The 6715-nt window shown below is 44.5% G+C and overlaps 1 pseudogene; it reads right to left on the bottom strand.

The window, feature by feature from the left end:
- Positions 1 to 2140: 2140 nt before the first annotated feature.
- LOC103245439 (mitochondrial proton/calcium exchanger protein pseudogene) lies at positions 2141 to 4645 on the bottom strand (annotated as a pseudogene).
- Between the last annotated feature and the right edge of the window lie 2070 nt (positions 4646 to 6715).

Here is a 6715-nt window from a genome sequence, read left to right as displayed (position 1 = left end):
ATTCAATCAAGTGGAAGAAAGGGTATCAGTGATTGAAGATCAAATCAACGAAATGAAGTGAGAAGAGAAGTTCAGAGTAAAAAGAAATGAACAAAGCCTCCAAGAATATGGGACTATGTGAAAAGACCAAATCTACGTTTGATTGGTGTACCTGAAAGTGACAGGGACAATGAAATCAAGCTGGAAAACACTTCTCAGGTTATTATCCAGGAGAACTTCCCCAACCTAGCAAGGCAGGCCAACATTCAAATTCAGGAAATACAGAGAACACCACAAAGATACTCCTTGAGAAGAGCAACCCCAAGACACATAATTGTCAGATTCACCAAGGTTGAAATGAAGGAAAAAAGGCTTAGGGCAGCCGGAGAGAAAGGTCGGGTTACCCACAAAGGGAAGCCCATTCAGATCTCTCAGCAAAAACTCTACAAGCCAGAAGAGAGTGAGGGCCAATATTCAACATTCTTAAAGAAAACAATTTTCAACCCAGAATTTCATATCCAGCCAAACTAAGCTTCATAAGTGAAGGAGAAATAAAATCCTTTACAGACAGGCAAATGCTGGAAGATTTTGTCACCACCAAGCCTGTCTTACAAGAGCTCCTGAAGGAAGCACTAAACATGGAAAGGAACAACCGGTACCAGTCACTGCAAAAACATGCCAAATCGTAAAGTCCATCTATGCTAGGAAGAAACTGCATCAACTAACAGGCAAAATAACCAGCTAACATCATAATGACATAACAATATTAACCTTAAATGTAAATGGGCTAAATGCCCCAATTAAAAGACACAGACTGGCAAATTGGATAAAGAGTCAAGACCCATCAGTGTGCTGTATTCAGGAGACCACTCTCATGTTCAGAGATACACATAGGCTCAAAATAAAGGGATGGAGGAAGATCTACCAAGCAAATGGAAAGCAAAAAAAAAAAAAAAAAGCAGGAGTTGTAATCCTAGTCTCTCATAAAACAGACTTTAAACCAACAAAGATCAAAAGAGACAAAGAAGGCCATTACATAATGGTAATTGGATCAATTTAACAAGAAGAGCTAACTATCCTAACTATATATGCACCCAATATAGGAGCACCCAGATTCATAAAGCAAGTCCCAAGAGACCTAAAAAGAGACTAAGACTCCCACACAATAATAATGGGAGACTTTAACACCCCACTGTCAATATTAGACAGATCAACGAGACAGAAGGTTAACAAGGATATTCAGGACTCGAACTCAGCACCAAGCAGACCTAATAGACATCTACAGAATTCTCCACTCCAAATCAATAGAATATACATTCTTCTCAGCACCACATCACACTTATTCCAAATTGACCACGTAGTTGGAAGTAAAGCATTAAAAAGTCAGGAAACAACAGGTGCTGGAGAGGATGTGGAGAAATAGGAGTGCTTTTACACTGTTGGTGGAAGTGTAAACCAGTTCAACCATTGTGGAAGACAGTGTGGCAATTCCTCAAGGATCTAGAGCTAGAAATACCATTTGACCCAGCAATCCCATTACTGGATATATATTCAAAGGATTGTAAATCATGCTACTATAAAGACGCATGCCCATGTATGTTTATTGCAGCACTATTCACAATAGCAAAGACTTGCAACCAACCCAAATGTCCATCAATGATAGACTGGATTAAGAAAATATGGCACATATACACCATGGAATACTATGCAGCCATAAAAAAAGGATGAGTTCATGTCCTTTGTAGCGACATAGATAAAGCTGGAAACCATCATTCTGAGCAAACTATCACAAGGACAGAAAACCAAACACTGCATGTTCTCACTCGTAGGTGGGAATTGAACAATGAGAACACTTGGACACAGGGCAGGGAACATCACACACTGGGGCCTGTCATGGGGTGGGGGGATGGGGGAGGGATAGCATTAGGAGAAATACCTAATGTAAATGACAAGTTAATGGGTGCAGCAAACCAATATGGCACACGTATGTAAAAAACCTGCACATTGTGCACATGTACCCTAGAACTTAAAGTATAATATAAATAAATAAATAAATAAATAAATAAAATAAAATTTATTTCTTCTAGTACTACAAAAAAAAAAAAAAAAAAAGAATCACCTCAAAGTGATCACTATTATGGTCATTACTACAACAGCTAGTGAAGCAGGATGGAGGCAGACACCTGCAGGGCCACCAACATGCCTGAGAGCCAAGACCAGCCCTAATTCTTCACTTCTGCAACCTCCTCCTCAGCCTTTCCCTTAGCCTTCTTCTTCCCCTCCACCTCTCCTCTTTCTCCAGCATTGCTATAATCTCAGCCACCTGACTGATAGAGATGTGAACATCTTCTTTGTCCACCAGCTCAATCACCTTAATGAGGTTGTCAATGTTGACCTTGCCATTTTTATTTTTATCCAGTGTTGAGGCCAAGCTGATCAGCTTGTTTTCTGGAATGTTCTTGATTTGCTTCATGGCACTGATGAGCTTGGTGATACTGATGACTTTCTCTCCCGCTCCCCCTGAGCCCTCTGCCTGGCCCAGCTTGCCAGGCCTCTGATCCATCTCCAGCTGTGCGATCAAACTGTCTATCCGCCAGATCATCTGCTGAACTCTCTTTGTCAGTGTCTTGCTGGCTTCAGATTTTTCCACATATTTTTCTTTGCTGGTCTTTGAAACTTCCTTCTTGATCTCTTGCAAGTCATCACTGTAGTCCTGGACGTCCTCCTTCAGTAGCTCCAGCTCCTCCTTCTCCTTGGTTAGGGACTTATTTTGCTCCTTCAGTTTAGAACACGAGTCACTAAGTACACCCATTTCTTCTTTGGTTATTTTCTCTTCCTTCAGGATCTCCAGCACAGGGACAGTGTCCTTCAGGGCCTCTGAGGGCAGGATCACATCAGGCACTTCTGGCTGCTGGTCAGCCACTGGCCTCACAGGGGTGGCTTCTTCCATTTCATTTCTTGGGATAGCTTCTGCAGTTCATTCTCCCTGTGCTCCTGCTGGATGGCCACCTCCTCCTGTAATGTAGCCTCCAATTTCACTTTGTTGTCCACCTGCTCACCCTCAACCTTGGCCACTTTCACCTGGGCTCCCTTCGCCACTATCTCTGGAAGAGTCTGCAAGGTGGATTTGAGCCGGTCAGTAGGAGAGAGGGTGTCTGGGAGGTATATAGCTCGGGACAATAAGAGCAGTGATATGGGGATCTCTTGATGCAAATGCATATCCAGCCACTGCTTCAGCAGGCTCCTCAGATGGTTTTCTGAGACCCAGAGGGCCCACATCCCTCGAGTTCTACAGGTTGACAGCAATTCCTTGATATTCAGGCTGTCCACCCCTTCCTCAGCAATCAGCTCATTGTTGGCCTTTATGGACCTCAACCTCATGGTGAGCTGAAAGCATAGGAAGTTGTTGGTGCCTATGGCCTGGAGATCCAGCAGCTCACACAATGCCACCAGCTGCTGGCAGGTGAGGTTATCCAGGGTCAGCTCATCCTCAAATAATTTGGGAAAGTGCGTGATTTCTTTGCTCTTAGGTCTTTCCTGTCTCTCAGATCTTCTGGAAAAACATGGAGAAGTCTTTGGCAGTCCTCCCCTTCACTTCTTTGTTCTTCACAACCATCTCGTTGATGGTGTCCTGGAGAAATTTAGCCAGTTCCAGCTCCCCCATAGCTGCTTCTTCAGTTTCTCCTCCTTGATGGACTGGGTCTCAAATGTAGACAGCAACAGGTTGCAAAAGATTTTCACTACCATGAGCAACAGCAATTCCATGAAAAGCACCACCGCAAAGATCAGGAGCGGGACTAGACAAAAGAGGCCAGCACAGACACGGACAAACTGCCTGTGCTCCCAGCTGGTCAGCATGTGGCCACTGAGAATCCTCCAGAGCATGTGTGTGGCTCTCTTGGTGGCCGTCCAGAGAAGGCAGAAGCCGTGGTAATAGTGCTTCAGCCTGTCCAGGACCCTCTGCCCCACAGACTTCATTGGCGCCTCTTCAGGGGGGGCTGTATACGGGGCTGCCCTCCTGCAGCTTCTTGTTCTTGTCGTTGGAGGACTTGACTACGGAGTCGTTGCCAAGGTGGGGAGATGAGTGCCAGCAGCGCGCAGGAAGGTCCTGAGGTCCCGTGACCACCAAACCTGGCGCCACCGTAGCCACTGTGTGCCAGCGCTCCCGCCTCACAGGCCAACTGCTGAGGTGATGGCCTCTGAAGGAAGGTACGCCGGATAGGCGGGTGTGCGGCAGCTAAATGGAACATTCACGGGGCTCGTCAGCCGTGCGACGGAGACCAGCACGATCCCCCAGGTTACCCCTCAGGGCAGCGACGTGGGATGGTGGGAGGGGGAAGGCCGCCCGGTCCTGACAGCTCCTCAGTAAGATGGATGACATGGGCCTCCTGCAGCAGCTTCCTCCTCCTCCTCTTCCTCCTCTGAGGTTCCTGGGCCTATGTTGCGCCTCAAGCTGGCCCGCAAGAACGACTGACAAAGGCTGCGGACCAACGAAGAGCTCCAGGACCCAGCATCAAAGGCGGCCAAGTCACTCACAGACTTCCGGGGACCAGGTGGGCAGAGCAGGGACGGGGAGGGGAGGCCGGGTTGCCTTCACCATTGGGCACTTCCGCTCCTGCGCACTCCGTTTCTTTAGATGGTTGATCTCTTTCATTAGTTTTATCATTTCCTTGTGTAGGTCGTGTACACATTTTGTTATATTTATACATAAACAATTCTTTTCTTTTTTCCTTTTTTTTTTAGTAAGTGTTATTGCATTTTTAATGTCAAATTGTAGTTGTTCATTGCTGGTATCTATGAAAGCAATGGACTTCTGTTATTAACTTTTTCTTTTTTTTTGAGAGGGAGTCTTGCTCTGTCGCCCAGGCTGGAGTGCAGTGGCTCAATCTGGGCTCACTGCAACCTCCGCTAAAAGGGTTCAAGCAATTATCCTGTCTCAGCCTCCTGAGTAGCTGGTTCTACAGGCACCGGCCATCATACCTGGCTAATTTTTGTATTTTTAGTAGAGATGGGGATTCACCATATTGGTTAGACTGGTCTCGAACTCCTGGCCTCAGGTGATCCACCACCTCAGCCTCCCAAAGTGCTGGGATTACTGGCATGAGCCACCATGCCCAGTGCTGTATATTAACTTTGTATCTTGCAACTTTGCTATTTGTTCTAGTCGTTCTTTTGAAGTTCTTTGAGATTTTCTCCATAGACTATCACGCCATCTGTGAATAAAGAGAGCTTTATTTCTTCCTACCTAATCTATAGACTTTTTCTTTCTTTTTCTTATCTTATTACATTAGCTAGAAATTCCAGTATGATGTTGAATAGGAGTGGTGAGAGGGGACATCTTTGGCTTGTTTCTGACTTTCGCTGGAAGGTATCTAATTTCTCACTATTAAGCATGATGTTAGCGCTAAGGTTTTACAAATATCTTTACAAGTTGAGGAAATTCTCCTTTGTTCCTACTTTCTTGAGAGTTTTGTCATGAACAAGCATTAGATTTTGTCCCTTTACTTTTAACCTTTATAGTTAAAGTAGCTTCTTGTAGACAACAGATAGCTTTTTTTTATTCCTCTGACAGCCTATTTTTAATTGGTACATTTATAGCATTTGTATTTAAAGTGATTATTGATATAGTTGGATTAATATCTACCATGTTTGTAATTATTTTCTATTCACTGTACTTATTTCTTATTTATTTATTTATTTATTTTGAGATGGAGTTTCACTCTTGTTGCCCAGGCTGGAGTGCCATGGTACAATCTTGGCTCACTGCAACCTCCATCTCCCAGGTTCAAGCAATTCTTCTGCCTCAGCCTCCCAAGTAGCTAGGATTACAGGCGTGTACCACCATGCCCAGCTAATTCTGATTATTGTTTTTTGGATTTTTGTTGTTGTTGTTGTTTGTTTGTTTGTTTTTTTAGTGTGTGTGTGTGTGTGTGTGTGTGTTGGTGGTTTTTTTTGTTTGTTTGTTTGACAGAGTCTCACTTTTATCACCCAGGCTGGAGTGCAGGGGTGTGATCTCATCTCACTGCAACTTCTGCCTCCCGGGTTCCAGTGATCCTCCTGCCTCAGTCTCCTGAATAGCTAGGATTACAGGCACCCACCACTATGGCTGGCTAATTTTTGTATTTTTAGTAGAGATGAGGTTTTGCTGTGTTGGCCAGGCTGGTCTGGAACCCCTGACCTCAAGTGAGTCACCCACCTCGGCCTCCCAAAGTGCTGGGATTACAGGCGTGAGCCACCATGTTTAGCCTGAGTTTTTATTTTAATCTTACTAGAGCTGAGCTGTGTTTAAGATTTGCTATAGCTATAGGTGCCAAAGGCTTTGCTTTCCTTTAATTTCCTTGGTTTGTTTTTCTCTCCATGGTTAACTTTGGGTTTCCCTAAGAACTTCTTCTTAAAGAGTCTGTGTCTTATAGCTGTTTCAGTTGTAATTCATTGTTATTATACTGAAGACCTGTTGTGGTGGTGGAAATAAAATGTTGGGGAGAGGAGGCATTCTATACTCTTATTGTTAAATCTTAGTTTTTTAGTTGGCCTAAGCCCCTGGGCTGTGACCTTCAGAAGCATTTTTTGGCCCCATTATTTTTTCCCTTCTCCTTAAGTAAGACAGACAGGAAGGATGGAAGGGGTTGAGTTGTCTAATTGCCCCAGTCAGACAAGGCTCTGATAAAGTAGTTTCTCGGGAGGGTTGGCCTTTGTCACTGAGAAAGCTCTAGGGGTATTTCAAATGGTGATTTTT

Source organism: Chlorocebus sabaeus, chromosome 26, assembly GCF_047675955.1.
Source record: "Chlorocebus sabaeus isolate Y175 chromosome 26, mChlSab1.0.hap1, whole genome shotgun sequence".
NCBI classification, from domain to species: domain Eukaryota; kingdom Metazoa; phylum Chordata; class Mammalia; order Primates; family Cercopithecidae; genus Chlorocebus; species Chlorocebus sabaeus.
Note: the sequence above shows the minus strand (reverse complement) of the source record. Positions and strands in the feature narration are given on the sequence as shown.